At 35.4% G+C, this 21,806-nt stretch overlaps 1 protein-coding gene across 1 annotated transcript in view; it reads right to left on the bottom strand.

The window, feature by feature from the left end:
- Positions 1-17,422, bottom strand: part of LOC148945224 (uncharacterized) — a 275,072-nt gene extending 257,650 nt beyond the window's left edge. The window contains exon 1 of the mRNA XM_089098745.1: positions 17,343-17,422. The gene's annotated coding sequence lies outside the window, so the exon portion shown is untranslated. The remainder of the gene's footprint in view (positions 1-17,342) is intronic.
- Between the last annotated feature and the right edge of the window lie 4,384 nt (positions 17,423-21,806).

Genomic DNA, 21,806 nt, shown 5'->3' with positions numbered 1-21,806 from the left:
TCAGAACATTACTTACAATGCCTGCCACTGGGCCCTGGGGGGTTGCTTTGACGCAGGAGTTTTTCTTATCTGACCTTTGAACTATTTTTAATGAAATGACTATTTAAAAAAAAAATTCAGATAGGCTTGGGAAAAAAGGGTGTGTGTGGGGGGGGAATTGCCCTCGGATATCTTTTGGCTCTTAAAAAGTGAACTAGATCTTTCAATTTCCAATCAAATGAGCCATCTCTGAAGTTTATACGGGCATCCCTTTCATAAAAACCATACACGCCCCCAGGACTTACAACACCATTCCAATCTTAAAAAGTGAACTAGAACTTTCAATTTCCAGTCAAATAAGCCCTCTATGAAGTTTGTACAAGCATCCCTTTCATAAGAACTGTACATGTCTTTAGGGCATAACTGGGGGGTTGTATTGACACTGGAGTTTTTCTTATCCGACCTTTGAAATTTTTTTTTTTTTTTACAAAATGTATATCTCAAAATTTTAATAAGAAGGGTTTGGAAAAAAAGGTGTGTGTGGGGGGGGGGTCTAGTTACTCTTGGATCTCTTTTGACTATTAAAACTGAACTCGAATTTTCAAATTCCAATTAAATCAGCCCTCGCTGAAGTTTATACAAGTATATTTTTAATAAGAACCTTATGTGCCCCAGGGAATAACTTACAATACCTGCCCCCAGGCCCTCGGGGGTTGTGTCAACACCTGAGTTTTTTTATCTGAATTTTGAAGAATTTTTAACTTAATGGCTGTCTCAAAATTTTTATCAGATGCAGTCAGGAGAAAAAGGGGCGTATCGGGGGGGGGGGGGGGGTAGTTGTCTTCCAATCTCTTTTGACTCTCAAAAACTGAACTAGAACTTTCGATTTCCAATCAAATGAACCCTCTCTGAAGTTTTTATGAGCCCATAAGAACTATATATTCCCCCAGGGCATAACTTACAACGACTGCCATTGGGTCCTGGGGGGGCAGTGTCAACGCTGGAGTTTACTTTATATGGTCTTTGAACTGTTTTTTAAAAAAAGGCTATCTCAAAGTTCTTATCAGATGGTTTTGAGAAAAAAAGAGTGTGGAGGGAGGGGGGGGGGGGTTAGGAGCCATCCAAATTCTTTTGACTTAAAAAGTGAACTGGAACTTCCAATTTCCAAGCAAATGATCTTTCTTTGAAGTTTATACAAGCATCCCTTCCATAAGAACCATATACACCCCCAGGGCATAACTTACAATGCCTGCCCTGGGCCCTGAAGGGTTGTGTTGACACCGGAGTTTTTGTTATATGACCTTTGAACTCTTTTTAACAAAATAGCGATCTCAAAATTTTTATCAGATGCATTAGGGAAAAAGGGGCGTGGGGGGGGGGGTATAGTGACCCTCCAATATTTTTTGATGCTTAAAAATTGAACTAGAACTTTCAATTTCCAATCAAATGAGCCCTCTATGAAGTTTATACAAGCATTCCTTCCATAAGAACCATATATGCCCCCGAGCATAACTTAACCATCTCAAAGACATAATTTCCAGAACTTAAAACAAAGATATAATTTCCAGAGCTTACAACTACGTTGAAAAAATGGCTATCTCAAAATTTTGATTGGATGTGTTTGGGGAAATGGTGGGCATGGAAGAGGTGTTCACTGGAAGGGTGTCACTTTTGACTATTAAAAAGGACACTAGCCATTTAAATTTCCAAATGAATGATCCCTTTTTGAAGCTTCTATGACAACGCTTTCTATAAAAACCTTATATGCCCCCAGGGCATAACTTACAACGCCTGCCCTTGGGTGCTGGGGGGCAGTGTCAACCCCGGAGTTTTTTTTATATGGTCTTTGAACTATTTAAAAAAAAAAAAAACGGCTATCTCAAAGTTCTTATCAGATGGTTTTGAGAAATCAAGGGTGTGGAGGGGGGGGGCTAGGTGCCATCCAATCTCTTTTGACTCTTAAAAAGTGAACTAGAACTTCTAATTTCCAATCAAATGATCTTTCTTTGAAGTTTATACAAGCGTCCCTTCCATAAGAACCATATATACCCTCAGGGCATAACTTACAATGCCTGTCCTGGGCCCTGGGGGGGGGGGGGTTGACACTAGAGTTTTTGTCATATGATCTTTGAACTCTTTTTAACAAAATAGCTATCTCAAAAAAATTTTCGGATGAATTAGGGAAAAAGGGACGTGGGGGATGGCTAGTTACCCTCCAATATTTTTTGACGCTTAAAAAGTGAACTAGAACTTTCAATTCCTAATCAAATGAGCCCCTATGAAGTTCACACAAGCATCCCTTCCATAAGAACCATATATGCCCCGGGCATAACTTATAACCATCTCGAAGATATAATTTCCAGAACTTACAACAAAGATATAATTTCCAGAACTTACAACTATGTTGAACAAATTGGCTATCTCAAAATTTTGATCGGATGTGTTTGGGGAAATGGTGGGCATGGAAGAGGTGTTAGTTACCTTCGAATTACTTTTGACTATTAAAAAGGACAGTAGTCATTTAAATTTCCAATTGAATGATCCCTTTTTGAAGTTTCTATGACAAAGCTTTCTATAAAAACCTTATATGCCCCCCAGGGCATAACTTACAACCATACACTTAAGGCTGTGGGGGGGTTGTCATCCTCAAAGACCTAATTTCCAGAACTTTAAACTACGTTGAACAAAATGGCTATCTCAAATTTTGATTGGATGTGTTTGGGGAAAAGGTGGGCGAGAGGGGGGTTAGTTGCCCTCCATTAACATTTGACTATGAAAAAAGACACTAGCCCTTTCATTTTACAGTCGAATGAGTCCTTTTTGAAGTTTCTATGACAAAACTTTCTATAAAAAGCTTATATGCTGCCAAGGCATAACTTACAACCCTTGCCCTGAGGACTGTGGGGGAGTGTCCTCCTCAAGAACATAATTACTATTCAGAAATCAACTATGTAGAACAAAATGGCTATCTCAAAATTTTGATTGGATGTGTTTGGGGAAATGGTGGGTGTGGAAGGGGTTTTAGTTGCCTTCCAATCACTTTTGACCCTTAAAAGGGGGACTAGAACTCTTGATTTCCAATCGAAGGAGCCCCCTTTGCAGTTTCTACAACGACCCCTTCCATATGAAATGCCTATCGAAAAAAAAATAATAAATACATAAATAATAAAACATTGGAGCTGTATGGCCTTTACTATAGACATACAAAAGTTTTTAATACACAATAGAATTAGCTAACTAGTTTCCTATTGAAGTCTTAGCTATATACACATGTTCATATTAGCCAACCTAGTCAGCTAATTAAAGAACTGAATATACTTTATAGAACTAGCTAACTAGTTGGCTATTAATATCCCATGTATATATAAACTTTAGACTAAAATCGCCAACTAGTTAGCTATCAAGAAAGTTTCTAATACACTTGTGGAATTAGTAAACTAGTTGGCTATTAAGATCCCAGGTATATATAAGCTTTAGTTTAAAATAGCAAACTAGTCAACAACCAATAAAGTTTTTAATACACAATAAAATTAGCTAACTGGTTTGCTATTAAAGTCTGAGCCATATACACATGTTCAGATTAGCCAACCAGTTGGGTATTAGATCTCACCTATATATACACTTCAGCATGGGTTAGCCAACTAGTCAGCTAATTAGAGAACTGTACATACTTTATAGAATTAGCTAACTAGTTGACTATTAATATCCCATGTATGTACAAACTTTATCAGAGGCAACGCTATAGCGTTGCCTATAATAAAGGCCATACGGCTCCAATGTTTTATTATTTATTATTATTATCTTTTTCTCCAGAAGTACTTCATATGGAAGGGGTCGTCATAGAAACTTCAAAGGGGGCTCATTCGCATTGGAAATCGAGAGTTCTAGTGGCCTTTTTAAGGGTCAAAAGTCATTGGAGGGCAACTAGCCCCACGCCCATCATTCCCCCAAACACATCCAATCAAAATTTTGAGATAGCCATTTTGTTCAGCGTAGTTGATTTCCAGATAGAAAATATGCTTTTGAGGAGGACACTCCCCCACAACCCTCAGGGCAAGGGTTGTAAGTTATGCCCTGGGGGCATATAAGGTTTTTATAGAAAGCATTGCCATAGAAACTTCAAAAAGGAGTCCTTTGATTGGAAATTCAAAGGGCTAGTGCCCTTTTTAATAGTCGAAAGTGATTGGACGGCAACTAGCCCCCCCCCCCCATGCCCATTATTTTAAGAAGAAGAAGAAGGATTTATTGAAAAAAAACATATCAACAAAAATTATTGATGCCTCCCCTAAAAAGCAAAGCTTGTCCGTGGGGGAGGTAGAGAAAACAAAATCCTTAAAACAAAGAACACTTGGCCACCGACACCACTAATACGATCACACTAAACAATAAATACAAAATAATATCATATATTATACATCCTCTGGGAACATCATATCAACACAACCCCCACAATAAATAAATCAATTAATCAGTCAAAACTCATATTCAGCAAAAAGCAGTTCCTTAATGATTTTTCTAAAGATATTGGGGTCACCAATAGTGTTAATATCACTATTCAAACTATTCCATTTCCGCGTACCTCTATAAAGAACAGAAAAACATGAACGGGAAGATATACCTCTTGGTACACAGAAGTCCGCGCTACCCCTTGTATCATGAGAATGAACAGAAGACCTAATGGACAATAAATCACCAAAACAACGAGGCTGAACATCCTGCTGCAGTCCAAAAATAAACCACAATACATAGAATTCACGAAGGCCTGCAGCCGGCAAAATTTTTTAAGTTGGGTAAACTTCTCGAACAGACATACGTGGAGATATACCGGCTAAAATTCTTACTGCATGATTTTGTAGAGCTCTTATTGGTTTTAGGTTAAAAGAAAAAGTAGAGAGCCAAATACTCGAACAATAAAGTATATACGGGTGTATTAAAGAAAAATAAAGATGGCGAAGGACAGACTTGGGAAAACAATGTTGGAGTTTCTTCATTATACAGAGATTTCTCGTCAGAATTTTGCTTGTTAAAGTAACATGTTCCTTAAAAGATAGAGTTTCATCTATTACAATCCCAAGGTATTTAAAAGACGCAGTCCGTTTCATAACGCCATTGGGCATATCTAATTCCTTGATCCATGGGTAAAAGTTTGATGATCGCGAGAAAATAATAAAGTTGGACTTAACCATGTTAATCCTTAATTTATTTACCCTCAGCCATGCTGTAATTCTATTAACTGATTCCTTCATGGAAATCTGCAGCAGCTCCACTGTCTTAGCTGTGCTAATGGTCGTTGTGTCATCAGCAAAAACTGAAACTGTTTCATTAGTCGGGTTTACCGTTAGTTCATTTATTCTAGAGCAAAAATTATTTAGACAATTTGGTAAATCATTAATAAATATCAAGAATAATATAGGACCGAGAACTGATCCTTGCGGAACACCCATTTCAATACACTTTTTTTCGGAAGAAGAATCATTTAGTTGGACATACTGATAACAATTACTTAAAAAACTTCTTAAAAAATTTAATGATTTACCCCTCAAACCATACACCTCTCACTTCTTAAGTAGAAGTTCATGATCCACAGTGTCAAAAGCTTTCATCAGATTTAAAAATATAGCACCTATTTTGAAACCTTTATCTAATACATCATTAATAATAGTTGTCAAATAAATCATTGCCTGTTCTGTTGTCCTTTTTCTATGGAACCCAAATTGTGTCTCTACCAGTAACTTATGATCCTCCAAAAAACTCATCATTCTAATACTAAAACACTTCTCTAAAACACGGGAAATAATGGGTAAAACAGATATTGGTCTATAGTTTCCTGGGTCATTTTGAATACCATCCTTATGAATTGGGGTTATACGGGCAACTTTAAAACAGTCTGGGAATTTTCCTTTACGAAAACACTCATTAATTAACCCACATAAAACTTCAGCTATAACAGGAAAAATACATTTAAGTGTTTTTAGAGTAATATGATCGCTACCAGATGAATTACTACAAAACCCATAAATAATTTTTTTAATTTCATCACCTGTTAGAAGTCTAAGGTGAAGAGACACATCAATGGGGTCCCTCAGTAAGGACTCAGACGTTGGATCACCACTATCAGGTACAACTGACATAGCTAAATTCAGACCAACATTCGAAAAATAACTCTGAAATTCATTGCATATGTCCTTTTCAGAATTCAAAATCTTTCCCATTACACTAACTAATTCATCAGGTACACTATTTATTTTTAATCCAATCACTTATTTTATTAGTCCCCAGGTTTTCTTAGGGCATCCTTCGACCTCCTTAAACTTTTTCTCAGAATATTTCTTTTTTTCATTTCTTAAAATTGTATTCAACCTATTTCGATAAATTTTATATAATTGCTTATTTTTTTGTGTCGGATTAATTATTTGAGCTCTAAACAATTTATCTCTTACATTTATTTGCTTTAAAATCACTGGACTAATCCAAGGTTTTTTACTTGAGTGCTTTATATTAAACGGTTTCAATATGACTACTTGACTTATCAAACTCTGCAACTTTTCATAAAATAAAACAAACTTTGAATTAGCGTCCTGAACATCGCCTAGAACATCGCACCAATCCACCTTTTCTATATCATTTTTAAATTTTACCATCGCACTTTTCTGATCACTGGAATTCTTGATTATATGCCTTTAACCACCTTCGTGACAGTTCTATAGCCAACTGAAACTTCAAAGTGGTCAGATACATCGTTGATAATGACCCTGGGAAGACTCCAGGATATATTAGAAAGGATAATATCCAGAAGCCTAGCTGATGTTCCTATAATTCTTGTAGGGATATTTATACAAGGATGAAACCCATTAGATAAACTTCTATTAATAAATTCAGTGCTAGCAGATGACTGATCTATAAGGTCAATATTAAAATCCCCCATAATAAAACATGGCATAGAGTTAATCGGAAGTTTCATTAATTGTTCTTTAAATAGGTCCATAAAGTCTTGGAGCAGGCTCTGTGGAGGCCTATATGCTACAACAATGCAAAAATTCAAATTCTCTCTAGTTATATGTAAAACAAAACACTCGCAAACTTTCTCTCTATATATTGTAAGATCTTCTCTTATTGAAACCTTATAATCAGCCTGAATGTAAGCTGATAGGCCTCCATGTTGGTGATACTCGCGATTCCTTACATATAAATCATAACGAGGGATATCTAGTGATTGCGAGTTATTATCATTTAACCACGTTTGAGCTAAAGCAATCACCTGAAAGACATTAGCATTTATTAATTCCGATAAAAAATTATACTCAGAATTCAATCCCTGACAATTCAAATGAAAAATGTTAAGGCCAAAATGGCCCCTATCACAATACAAGGGTAGTGCCCCTTCTTTAAAAATATACCTTGATGGTTCATTTGTGAAAATCTCAGTGGCATTAATATCTAAATTTCTATTTATCCTTTCATTAAACTGGCTGGAAAAATCAACCTTTCGACTTTCAAGTTGCAGGACATTGCTGTTCCCAGGAGGAAAAACGATATCTCTAACCATCATCAATAAAAGTTAATGTATGTGACGGTAGAGGGTGGCGGTGGCAAAAAAAAATCATTATCTACTAAACATATATCTAGACCTAGATAAATACAAAAAAAAATAACAAAATTTATTCCGTCAAAGCGGACATACAATTAGAAAAAACACTTTATTGCAAGCTTCATGGCACAAGGCAAAACCATTCAAAAAAAAATCAGCCCGCTACCACCCACTCAAAATAATTTCACATTAACAAACATTTTAAATTATTTACTCAAAAATAAAAATCAACATTAACCCAAACATTTCAAATTCATCACTATCAAATTTACCATATCTATTTTATTAAACCAAGCGAAAAAGAAAAGATAATTAATCAATAAGTTAACTAAACACATTCAATAAAACACTCATTTTTTAACACCTCTGGAAGCTGTGGAGGGAGGAGGTTTATGTGCTAGTTCCTCAATCCATTCATCACATGTAAACTTCACTTTCGTACCACCCCGACGTTCAAACTGAAGATATGGTGGAACTGTGTTGATACCCATGAAATGATACCCATTGTTTTAAGACACAATTTTTTTTCATATAGTTTTTTTCGTGCCTCTCTCAAAGAAAATGGGGCATCATCACTCACATAAATTTTTCCCTGGTTTGATATCTTTCTTCCTTTAAGGTTTTTCCCATTTTTAAGGATATAAATCTTGTTTCAACAGTTTTTTACATTAACATTAAAAAATTTATTATCATTTTTTATTGCAACAATTGAAAAATGGTGTATAACTGGTAAATTTAGTCCATCTGTACATATCTTGGTAAACATACGTTTGGCTTGATCTTCATCCTCACAGACTGCATTCAATACAACCACATTGTTTTCGTTAGGCTGATATTCTGCAGCCATAAGCCTATCAGACATACATAGGGTCTTTTCTTTAAAATATTTAACTTCTGACTGCAGGTTAAAATTATCATTTTTCTACAAAGAAATGTCATTTTCTACAGCATTTGTACAAGACTTAATCCCGGAGAATTCAGACCTTAAGGCTAATTGCTCTGATTCAATTACTTTTATTCTATTTTCTACTACAATGAATCGCTGTTCAATTGATTGGACTGAGCTATGAGTGTCACGCATAATGTCCATCATCTTTGCAAATTCCTCTGATAGGGTCATTAACGAAACCTGAGTTGTCACTGGCTTCCGAATATCCGGATTTCCTGACGTATTTGGGGTACTTGTGGCAGTATCCTCGCTAGAATCAATATCTGGACGACTCCTTTTATTTTTTTTCTTGCCCATCTTAACTTAGTAATAGCTAAAATTGACTTACTGGCAAAAGAAGAGGCCACCAGTCCTAAATCAGTACTTTTCACCCAGTTTACTATCCTTTTAATCTCATATCACGAATAATTTTAGCCTTAAATTACTTTGGAGGAGTAATAGCTAATGATTTCCGTTGTTGAGTTTTATTTAGGGAAAGGCATGTATTTTCAGATTGTACAAAGTTTTCATTATATCACAGCATGCAGATAATTTAGCAATAAACCATCGTCATTCATTTCATTACGTGATTCATAGAGTGGGCAATAGCAAGCAATACGGTCTTAACTGGTTGAGCAATGAATCATGACTGACAAATTCCACCAAATACATCCAATCAAAATTTTGAGATAGCCATTATGTTCAGCGTAGATGATTTCCAGATAGAAAAATATTTTTGAGGAGGAAATTCCCCCACAACCCTCAGGGCAAGGTTTTTAAGTTATGCCCTGAGGGCATATAAGGTTTTTATAGAAGGCGTTGTCGTAGAAACTTCAAAAAAGGCTCATTTGAAAGTAAATTCAAAGGGCTAGTGGCTTTCTTAATAGTCGAAAGTGATTGGAGGGCAACTAGCCCCCCTCCATGCCAATCATCCCCCAAACGCATCCAATAAAAATTTTGAGATAGCCATTTTGTTCAGCATAGTTGATTTCCAGATATAAAATATGTTTTTGAGGAGGACACTCCCACACAACCCTCTGGGCAAGTGTTTTAAGTTATGCCATGGGGGCATATAATGTTTTTATAGAAGGCCTTGTCTTAGAAACTTCAAAAAAGGCTCATTCAATTGAAAATGCAAAGGGCTACTGCCCTTTTTAAAAGTTAAAAGTGATTGGAGGGCAACTACCCCCCCCGCCCATAATCCCCCCAAACACATCCAATAAAAATTTGAGATGGCCATTTTGTTCAGCATAATTGATTTCCAGATAGAAAATATGTTTTGAGGAGGATACTCCCCCACAACCCTCAGGGCAAGGGTTTTAAGTTATACCCTGGGGGCATATAAGGTTTTTATAGAAGGCATTGTCATAGAAACTTCAGAAAGGGCTCATTTGATTGGAAATTTAAATAGCTAATTCCCTTTTTAATAGTTGAAAGTGATTCTAAGGCAACTGACATCCCTTCCATGCCCACCATTTCCCCAAACACATCCAATCAAAATTTTGATATAGCCATTTTGTTCAACATAGTTGAATGTTCTGGTAATTATATGTTTGAGCAGGACACTCCCCCACAGTCTTTAGGGGCATGGATTATAAGTTATGCCCTGGGGGCATATATGGTTCTTATGAAAGGCATGCTTGTATAAACTTCAGAGGGAAATTGAAAGTTCTAGTTCAATTTTTAAGAGTCAAAAGATATCCGCGGGCAACTAGCCCCTCCCCCTCCCCACACACACCCTTTTTTCCCCAAGACCATCCTATAAAAATTTTATAATAGCCATTTCATTAAAAATAGTTCAAAGGTCAGATAAAAAAAATTCCTGTGTCTACAGAACCCGCCAGGGCCCGGAGGCAGGCGTTATTACCTCCCTCCACTGAACCAAAATCCTTGATACAGCACTGGTAGTAGTAAGAGTTTCAATTTCTAATTAAGACCGGTAATTTTTTGTTATTATTAAGCCTAGCTACCCACTGTGCATTTTGAATTAAAACCTGTTATTAGATTTCTTCTTTTTATGTGTGCTGACTGGAATTCCCAACATGTACATTCGGATTTTACGTTTATACTATTTGACCGAAAAATTGAAAATGAAAAAATACTGAAAATGATAAAAAAAAGAATACGATGATGTTGAAAAGAAATAAATGTTATGTTTTTATTACAGACTTTACATCCAGAATTAATTGATGTAGATGTAGAGTCGATCTTTATAGCCATCTCCGCCCCTTCTTTTGAACAAACTATGTATATACCTGAATATCAATGAGATTTAGAATGTTTTGTTATCAACACACACCTAATAGGCATCTGCCCTCCTCCCTAACAAAAGAATCAAAAGAACAAAAATCATATATAGCCTGTACCGTGTGTCTTAACTTTTCTTGATTTTGCAGAGTTCAAATATAAGTAAAACCAATAAATCAGATCCAAACTGGAATGCTTGTTGTATCTTTTTTGCTATAATTGTTTATTTAATTTCTGTTTGTTTTGGGTTTCAAATAGTAATTTCTGGTCATTTTGAGTTTGAATTTTAACAGGTATTTGTATCTGCTGAGCTTAAGTTTAAAATGGTCTTTACTTTTCTTTGAAAAACTTATTTTTTGGGAAGTTTTTTTTTAATTAATAGTTTAAAATAGCCACTAGTCAGCTACGTATCAATAAAGTTTCTAATACACAGTAGAATTAGCTAACTAGTTTGCTATTGAAGCCTCAGCTATATACATATGTTTAGATTAGCCAAGCAGATGGCTATTTGATCTCACCTGATATCTAATAGGCAAAGCATATTAGAAACTTTATTGATAGCTGACTAGTTGGCTATTTTAAACTAAAGTTTATGTATACACAAGAATATTAATAGCCAACTATTCAGCTAATTCTATAAACTATATACAGTTCTCTTATTAGCTAACTAGTTGGCTAATTCAGGTTGAAGTATATATAGGTGAGATCTAATAGCCAATTGGTTGGCTAATCTAAATATGACACTTTATTGATAGCTGATTAGTTGGCTATTTTAAACTAAAGTTTATATATACATGGGATATTAATAGCCAACTAGTTAGCTAATTCTATAAAGTAAATATATTTTTCTTATTAGCTGACTAGCTGACTAATTCACGCTGAAGTGTATATATATATGAGATCTAATAGCCAACTGGTGGGCTAATCTGAATATGTTTATATAGCTGAGGCTTCATTAACAAACTAGCTAGTAAATTGTACTGTGTATTAGAAACTTTATTGATACGGTAGCTGACTAGTTGGCTATTTAAAATAAAGTTTATGTATACCTGGGATATTAATAGCCCACTAGTTAGCTAATTTAATAGTGTATATAAAATTATAATATTAGATTACTAGTTGGCTAATTAAGGCTGAAATGTATATATAGGTGAGATCTAATAGCCAACTGCTTGGCTAATTTAAAGATTCCATGTATATGTATATATACACTGTCATTCATATTAGCCACCTAGTTGGCTTGACATTTTTTTCAATATATAAGGTTTGGCTAAGGTTTTATTCTCTATACATAAACTGTACTATTTTCTATTGGCCACCTGGTGGTATCCCACAAACATGTACTGAAAAGAGTTCAAAGGAAAGCTACTAAGCTCCCAAGCAACTTCTAACATCTACAGTATGAGGAGTGCCTAAATGCTCTGACTCTCCCAACTTTGACCTACAGTAGAAAGTGTAGAAACATAATAATGATGAAGAAACTTTGGATGCAGATGCATTGGCATCCATAAGGGGGGGCACCAGTTCCCTCCTGGCTGAATGATGCTACTTTATTTTTATATTTTAGTTTTGAGATTTCTATTATATAGCATTAAAAGTGCCAATTAGACCAGGTAAGACCCCCTGGAATTCAGCTTGTGGGCATCCATGTGCAAATGCAGGAAATGACCTATTCTCTCTAGCTGAATCAAAAATCACCATGGGACACTCAAAGAAGTTACAACAGTTTACCCACAAACACCATGAATGGCATAGCTTCTTTGCTGCACAACATGTCCCCTTGTGGAATTCCCTAAGTGAAATAACCCTCTGGGAAAAATCCATCAAGGCATTCAAGAATTAAGTGAACAGTAACTAGAGAGGCTTGGAGTGGAAATTTAGATGGAATGCCCTGGAGTCAACACAAAGAAAGTAGCACCACAGGATTATCCACCCAGCATTATTTGGTAAATTTGCATGTGGTACAATAATTTAGCTATGATAAAAGTGAATACATCATTTGATGCCTTTTTTTATGCTCTTTCATAATTCAATAATTTCTTCTGTTGCAAATTGCATCTTGAGCCCTTAAAAGGGCCCCAAAGGTATTTAATTTTTGTAACCACAGAAAGAAGTTGTCAACAGTAGTTAAGTTATTGAAAAGTTCTTAAAAACATATCACTAGTTTATAAATAAGTTGTTCAAGAGTAATATATTCCAAAAATACTTATTTATAACAATTCAAACCTCATTTATTGGGCAACACAAATAAAACTGTTTTCCTAATATTTCTAGTTTTTCAAATTTTGTCAACAAAAATAGTGCAGAATTTTTCAATTTGAAACTTTGCTGTTGACAATTCAGGGTATATATTTAAACATTAGGGGGGTGGGGGTGAGTAAATGCCTTGGTAACTTTGCACTAGACCACATGATTCAGCTGGGATAAAAGTAAAACATCATTTGATGCTTTTTTTATGCTCTTTCAATATCCATATAAAATACCATTGGGGCCCCTCTAAGGGCTCAAGATGCAATTCGCAACAGAAGCAATTATTGAATTATGAAAGAGTATAGAAAAGGCATCAAATGATGTATTCACTTTCATCCTGGCTAAATAATTGTGCCACCTGCAAATTTACCCAATATTCTACAGTAAACCATCAACAACTAGTCATATGCAAATGCAATTTAAAGTAGAAATATTTGATAACAGCATAAAATAAAAAATATTATGCTACTAGGCTACTTCTATTTTATTAAAATGTTCCCCTTACAAGAGCCCCTCTCCTTTGATAATACCCAGCTCTTTAGATAGCTATTATAATAGGGCTGTTTTTTAGCACTACGATCTTACATCTAAGATCTTTCATCTTTGTGCAGATTGTTGTTTTTTCAACTAATCTTTGTTCTAAGATCTTACAGCTCACTGATGTTAGCAAAATACATGAAAGACACCATCTGCCTTATAGAACAATGATGAGAGAAATTTAATGCTCTACTCATCATTGTTCTCAGACTGCTGATCAAACAGTACGTGGTAACGAACTGTAAGTAAGGAGCGACCCGGCTCAATGGTAACCAAAACTCTAGAAAACGAGTTTTTGATACCAATAGATATAGCACAAGAATCAGATTTTAATGCTGATTTCAAATATATAATTTTCATAAAGTTTAATGCTACCCATCAAAAGTTATGCGCCTGAGAAAATTTGGCTGATTTTCGAAAAAAGGGGGAAAGACCCCCTAAAAGTTATAGAACCTTAATGAAAATCACACCATCATATTCAGCGTATCAGACAACCCTACTGTAGATTTTTCAAGTTCCTATCTACAAAAATGTGGAATTTTGCATTTTTTGCCAGAAGAAACATCACGGATGCGTGTTTATTTGTTTTTTGTTTTTTTTTTCCCCAGGGGTGATCGTATCGACCCAATGGTCCTAGAATATCATGAGATGGCTTATTGGAACGGAAATTAAAAGTTCCAGTGCAGTTTATAAGTGACCAAAAAAAATGGAGGGCAACTGGGCCCCCTCCCACGCTTATTTTTTCCTCAAAGTCACCTGATCAAAATTTTGAGATAGTCATTTTGTTCAGCATGGTCGAAAATATGATAAATATGTCTTTTAGGATGACTTAATCCCCCGAAGTTCCCAGAGGGAGGGCTAATAGTTATGAGCTTTACCCAATGTTAACATATTGTATGGTTTTTTGGGAATTATACATATGTTTTAAGGTGGTTTTTTTTGTGGTTGGGGTTGGGTTGGGGGGGTCGGGGGTTATGTTGGAGGATCTGTTCATGAAGGAAGTTTTCATGGGGGAAGGGAAATTGCCATGAAGGGGGCGCCGGACTTGCCAGCATTATTTATTGGTTATTGGGAAGTATACAAATATTTTCAGGAAGGATTTTTTCTGGGGGGGGGGGGCTAGAGGAGGGGGTTACTCTGGAGAATATTTCCGTGGAGGATGTTTCTTTGGGGTAAGAGACATTTCTATGAAGGGAGCGCCGGATTTTCAAGCATTAGAAATTAAATCGATCATTAGACGATCAGAAATTAGAAAAAAAAACAAGTTTTTTCAACTGAAATGTAAGAAGGAATATTAGAACTTAAAACGAACAGAAATTATAACGTATGTGAGGGGTTCTCCCCCAAGTCAATACCTCGCTCTTTACGCTACAGTTTTTTTTAGTTCTTTCAAAAGAGCTATCTATTCTGATTAAACGGCCTTTGTGATTCAGGGGTTTGTGAATCAAATTTTTTTTAGCTGTTAACGTAAAGAGCGTGGTATTGACTAAGGGGAGAACCCCTCATATACGTAATAACATATATGTAATAAAAAAACAATAAAAAAAAGTGATACGGCTCAATAGTAATCAAAACTTTTAAAAATGGAATTTTGATGTCAATAAATGTATCACAAAAGAATGTGTTTATAATGCTGATCATAAATATATAAATTTTATTAAGTTTAGTATTACTCATCAAAGGCTACAGGCCTGAGAAAATTTACTCAATTTTTTAAAGAGGGGGAAACATCCCCTACAAGTGAAAGAATTTTAATGAAAATCACACCGTCAGAATTCAGCGTATCAGAAAACCCTATTACATAGGTTTCAAGCTCATATCTTCAAAAATCTGCAAATTTTTATTTTTTGCCAGAAGAAAAATATAAGAATATAGAAGTTAGTTAAGTAAGTTAATTTTTAAATACATAAATTTATAAAAATTAAATTAAAATTTTTATTCAAATAAAAGCTTCATTAAATAAAAAACTATCATAAATTAAATAAAAAAAAACAAGTTTTTTTAACTGAAAGCAAGGAGCGACATTAAAACTTAAAACGAACAGAAATTACTCCGTATATGAAAGGGGCTCTCCCCTCGTCAACGCCTCGTTCTTTACGCTAAAGTATGACTCTGTCTCACAACTTTATTTTTTAAAACAACCAAAGACTTTAGTGTAAAGAGTAAGGCATTAAGGAGGGGACAGCCGCTTTTATATGCAAAATAATCTCTGTTCGCGTTTTAAGTTTTAATGTTGCTCCTTACTTTCAGTTTAAAAAAAAACTTGTTTTTTTTATTTAATCAGAGTATAATGATGAAACATGTTTGCATAAAAATGACCAAAGATGTAAGATCTAAGTTCAAAGATTTCACTTTTAAGTGTTTTCTGACAAAAGATGTAAAGATCTTAGCACATTGATGAGTCAGAAAATGGCCCTAATGTATCTTTTGCTGGAATGTTTGGGTAAAAATTCTGACTAAGTCACTAATGAGATAGCTTAAGAAATAGACATGCCTTTCAGAACAGAATTTCATCCTGAATCTAAATATATAATTCATTTATGTTGGAAATGAAATTCAACTTCACCCCTAATGTGCAAATATATACCTAGGATCATATATCTATAACATAGCCTATGAAGTCTCTGTAGCAGGGGTGGATCAAGGATTTTTTTAGGGGGGGGGGCACAAAATAGGTTAATCCAAAAAAAGATTTTTAGGGGGGCACAAAATAGGTTGATCCAATAAACTTGCATTAGGAGCAAGTTTAATTAACGCAAACTTGAGTTAATTAAGTAAATTAGACTACTTTAGCCTATGCTAGGGGGGTGGGGGGTAAATATTTACCAAATCATATTATTGAGTTACAACTAGGCCTAAAGTGAATATACCACACAATGCCTTTTTTTATGCTCTTTCCAAAAATAATAATCATTTTTGTCAGAAATGAATTTTAGCCCCCACCTTTATGTATACCAATTCAGGGTATATATTTGCACATTAGGGGGGTGAGGAGGAAACTTTAAACTTACCTCTCATTTACTTAAATCAGAAATAAAATTACCCCCACCCCCCTTATGTTCAAATATATACCCTGAATTGGTATATACCTATAGGGGTGGGGGCTAAAATTCATTTCCAACAAAAATGATTATATTTGTAAAGAGCATAAAAAAAGGCAACAAGTGGTATATTCACTTTAGTTGTAACTCAGTAATATGATTTGGTAAATGTTTAATAGGGGGGGCATACCCCTCCCTTGCCCCCCCCCCCCTCTGAATCTGCCACTGCTCTGTAGGCCTGAGTCACTTTTCTAGAATTGATTTTTGACAGTGTGTCAAATAAAAGTGGAAAATTTGGTAAAGGTGTAGATTAGGGGCTAGGCCTATTCAGAAGGAAACATGTGAAGAAAACAATTCTTACTTTATAATAGGCTAGCCTATGCAGAACAATTGTAGCTAACACGTTTTGACTGCAGCTCCCTTATACTTTATCAATATACAAACAAATTTACCAATATTTGTGCATAATTAATAACATTCCAATTTGATAATCAGACCTAGGCTCTGGGTCTAGGCCCACAAAGGCTATTCCAGAATAGCCTATTTCTTTCTCCTATGTCAATTACTTTTCATGTGAAAAAGCATTTCATCTATAATTCTACCCTCAATTCAATGATTTCTGCAAACACAAGAAATTCATGCCAAATCAGGACTCAGTTAAGGTAGGCCTAAACTAAAACTTCTTTTGTTTGAACACTTATATTCAAATGTTATTATAAACTTTTATGGTTAGACAGTAGATATTATTACGATTTGTTGAGCTACTACCTACCATTCAATAAAGTTATCATTTGTCCTCTAAAGAAAAATATGAAACTTAAGCCACTTAAACGTGTTTCAAATTTCAAAAAGTGCCCAACACTTATACATTTATTTCTTCAATAAGAAACATGCTTTTAGACTATTTACAGCACTACCTATATAAATTAAAAATAACTAGGATGGTTGGCTAAACCAGATTTGAAAACTAAGAAAATACGTAAATTTTAGCCCGCTGGCTAGTAGCGTTGACTTATTTTTGGTTGATGGACTATTTTCAGCTTAAGAGTCATGGACCTGGTTATAAAACTCCTCTAAGTGGCCTAAGTTACAAAAATTCCTTATTAAATCCCTGCTGTAAATTAAGCCATGCAGAATAAAATGAAATAGAAGTAGGATTTTTTTAGCTTAGTAGCTTATCTTTGAAATGAGCCAATAAAAAGGAATCTAATAATCACTTATCTGCTTAATTGAAAGTCTTTCTTTAATCTTACTTGGGATTAAGTTTTTTATTCACAAGTGCATGAGCTTTAAATTCAAAAGACTTTTGTATTTCATCAAATAAAAGAGATAGAAATATAAGTTGATAATCAACTCCAATTATATATCTCCAATCAACTCCAATTATAAATCTTCCAATTATATAAGTGGTGATTGTTAAAATTTTCCTATTCAAAAACACGCATATGAAAAACAAGAGACGGGTAAAAACACCATGAACAAAGTTTAAAGAATTTTTGTAAGTTCAAGGTTCAGAGTTTATTTATTCAGCAACAACAACAACAAGTTTGAACGACAAAGAAAAAAATCCACCGTCATATTCTCCTGCAAGGTTCCATGACTTCTAGTGAAAGAAAGAGAAAGAGCAAGTGAGACAAAGAAAACAAAATGAACAACACACACTAGCTAAAAAAAATGGCGAAGTTTGTTCCACAAAACAATAGCTGGCTTAAACAAGCCTGAGTGAAGTTTTACACACAATGAACACTGCCAACAAGCATAGCCAAAATGGCGAAAATTTGCTCCAGACGGCCATGAGGAAAAAAACAACTTATTAACAAATAGAAAACAAGGAAAAAAATAAAAATAAAATGAAGGTAGGTTCGCTTAGAAGTCAACAATTTTTTTTTCAAGTTTGATTAGTTACACGAGATGGACATTTTGGTGCATCTTTGAATGTCACGAATCAGTACAACCAAAATTGCTCTCAATTTGTTTTTTATTAGGGTCTACTTAACTCATCGAATTCTAGGTATAACTTACAAGCCGGTTAGGTACAATAAATTTAAGGCCCCGTTTTGGGGCGTAACAAATCTTTTATTATTTGGTGTGGATGAGAAAATACACTGAAATTGAAAAAAAAAACAAGCCAGATAAGGAACACTTCTTGTATTTTTTTGGTATGGATGAGAAAATACACTGAAATTGGAAAAAAAACAAGCCAGATAAGGAACAATTCAGTGTAGGAGACGTATGTTGCACCTCCGTTAAAACAAATGCAGTGTTAACCCTTGCAGGAAAATCTTTTTCTCAAAAGATGCTCCTAATTCAGATTATGGGATGTTTGGGAGGCGGCAGCCCCCCATCTTTAACTCCTGAAAAGATCAGCTAACAGTTAGTCAAGCAATAATAAGTAATAAACTGTACAAAAACGTGCAGAAATTATTTGAAAAAAACTACGTTTTCTAAAGAGTTAAAGTGGCTGAGTCACAAGTTCGAACCTTAAAACGTACTGGGATTTGGAGGTGCAGTGGGGGGGCTGCCGCCCCCCAAACCCCCGCTTCCGTATATGAAAGGGGCTGTGCCTTCCTCAACGCCTCGCTCTTTACGCTAAAGTTTTTATTGTTTAAAAAAGAGTTGTGAGAAAGTCAAACTTTAGCGTAAAGAGCGAGGCGTTGAGGAGGGCACAACCCCTTTCATATACGGAAGCGGGGGTTTTGGGGGGGGGAGCCCCCCCACTGCACCACCTAATCCCTGCCCGGTTTAATGTTCGAAATTGTGACTCAGCCTCTTTAAATAATTAGAAAAAGTAGTTTTTTTCAAATAAGTTTTGCTCGTTTTTGTACAGTTTATTACTTATTATTGCTTGACTAACTGTTAGCTAATCTTTTCAGGAGTTGAAGATGGGGGGCTGCCACCTCCCAAACCCCCCGCGTTTGAAGATTCTTGTGTTAAGGCTTTTAATTCCTGAATACTCAAATCAAATGCACAGTAAGATTTTCTTTTTCAACTTTTTTTCGAGCATGCGAGTATACGGCATGTTATCAAAGCAGTGGAGACTTACCTGTAACCTGAAGGACGACTGTGATATTCTTCTGGAGACGCCTGTTGAGCCGAAGGATTTAATAGATTGGATTTAAAAAAGAAACTGAGTTTCTTTTTTAAACTTTAAATTCAGTATATAAAAAATTTTCTCTGACAAGGAATCGAACCCAGATCTTCCACCTAGCAGTCAGGAACAGCGACCATTGTACCACAGAGACACTTGTTATATTATTTTAGTCTCTTGTATCTATTTTTGACGCAAGCAAATCCCCACAAAACTTGATATTTGGTTTTTGGAAAATAGGGAAGTAATGATCGGATTGAGCTGAAATTTTGAGGATAAGCTCCCAGGCCCCAAGAAAGCTTATCCTTTAAATTTCAGCCCGATCAGACAACGTTAAAGGGGGGCTGTGGCGGGAAAAATTAACATGGGCTCTTATAGTAAAACGAGGTTTTTCGTAAATGTAAATTCGGGGGATAATTTTTTCGGTCTGAAAATATCAAAAGGCCCTAACAGGTGAAATTCCGCTTCGAATGAGTCCTCATTCACCCGGATTGGTTGCCAACTGGGGCCTGTAGGCGTGGCTGATAAAAAAAAAAGAGAAATGAACATTAAGTGGCTGTATTTGGTTTTCGGAAAACAGGGAAGGAATGATCGGATTGAGCTGAAATTTTAAGGATAAGCTTCCAGGCCCCAGGAAAGCTTATCTTCTAGATTTCAGCCCAATCGAATAACGTTAAGGGGGGCTGTGATCGGAGGGTCGAAACTTCCGGCCCACTTTTACCCATGAAGATAAAGTCGGAGGGGGTGAAATTTTGCACGTTTCTTAGTTGGAGCTTGGGCTACAAAATGCGGTCACCGCTGTCTTTCTGCGACCGCTAGGACCGGAAATCGCTTAACATTGTGGTGGGTCGCCTCTTTAAAGAGGCACAAGGGTGCCTTTTTGATTCCACCCGTCCCGTAGTGTTTCTCAACTTGTATTATTATTGTCACACATTTGCTACTTTCCTTCAAGATACGAAAACAAACCTTTGACCCCTAAATTATTGAAGAAGTTGATACAACATCTTAATAGTTTCTTTCTTATTGTTCTCTGAACCGGTCTTCTCGTTTTCCTCCCTTGTAGTGTTTTAGTCAACTATTTATTTCTTAATACATTTTACTTGTTTTTAGTCTTTTCGATGACCAAAGTATAACCTAAACCCGAAAACACAAAAGGTTCTTTACTAACATGAAGCACAATTCTAGCTTCACTCTTGGACACAACCACAGACGTCCTATATAAATGAAAACAAATCAACTTAACACTAGGGTTCTTCCCTTTCTTCTAGACGTACAGCCACGTTATTTAAATATTTTTATCCAAAGGAAAGAATTTTTTTTTTAATTCATCTAACTTAAATTGCCATTAAATTTTTGACAATTGAGTAGATAATTCTTTAAACTATTTTGGACAGACCCAGGGGAGTTCCCACTTTTAAGTTATTTTAGAAGAATGTTCCACACTTAGACACATCCTACGTCGGGGAAAAATCAAAACGAACCTCTGAAGTTTGCCTCACCTGGAGGCCAAATACAGATCGCATGTTTCGGTCATTGTGTTCAGAGATGGAAGTAACCTGCACTTGAAAACTTTGTCTTAAAAACAGGGCCGGCGCAACCTATTCTGCTGCTCTAGGCAAGATATTTTTTTGCACTCCCTCCCCCACAATCAGATTTTCCGTTTCCATTTTCTCCTCAATTGAACCCCTTACCCAAAACCACCACTCCTTATGCATTTTTTTTGCATTTAAGGAGACTATTACATTAATTTACACACATAATCACAAATGGAATATACAAATACAAACAATATAAAGAATAATTAACGAGGAAAATCTAACCTGTGTGGCTGCTAGTACAACCATAATTATGATAGATAATTATATGCGGAACCCTTAGTGTTAGAGTATTTATTTCATTAGGTACATATTAGGAGCTTATTCAATAAAATCAATAATTGTGCAGAACAAATAACTTTAATTCTAAAAGTTTACATAGTTTATAGGGAAAAGTTAACAGAGAGAAGGTCTACATTTTACAATTTAATTTTTCTTAATTTCATCTTTGTGAAAGAAGTCACCAGCTCGTTCAAGTCGATGTCTTTTGCCAAGTCTTGTTCAACTGATAGAGTGGCCAGTCCTTGAAGCCTTTCTCCCGTCATGGTGGATC

The sequence above is a fragment of the Artemia sp. Qi Xiang Cuo genome, chromosome 13 (assembly GCF_049724085.1).
Source record: "Artemia sp. Qi Xiang Cuo chromosome 13, ASM4972408v1, whole genome shotgun sequence".
NCBI lineage: Eukaryota > Metazoa > Arthropoda > Branchiopoda > Anostraca > Artemiidae > Artemia > Artemia sp. Qi Xiang Cuo.
The sequence above is the reverse complement of the archived record's forward strand: the minus strand, read 5'-3'. Positions and strand labels throughout refer to the sequence as shown.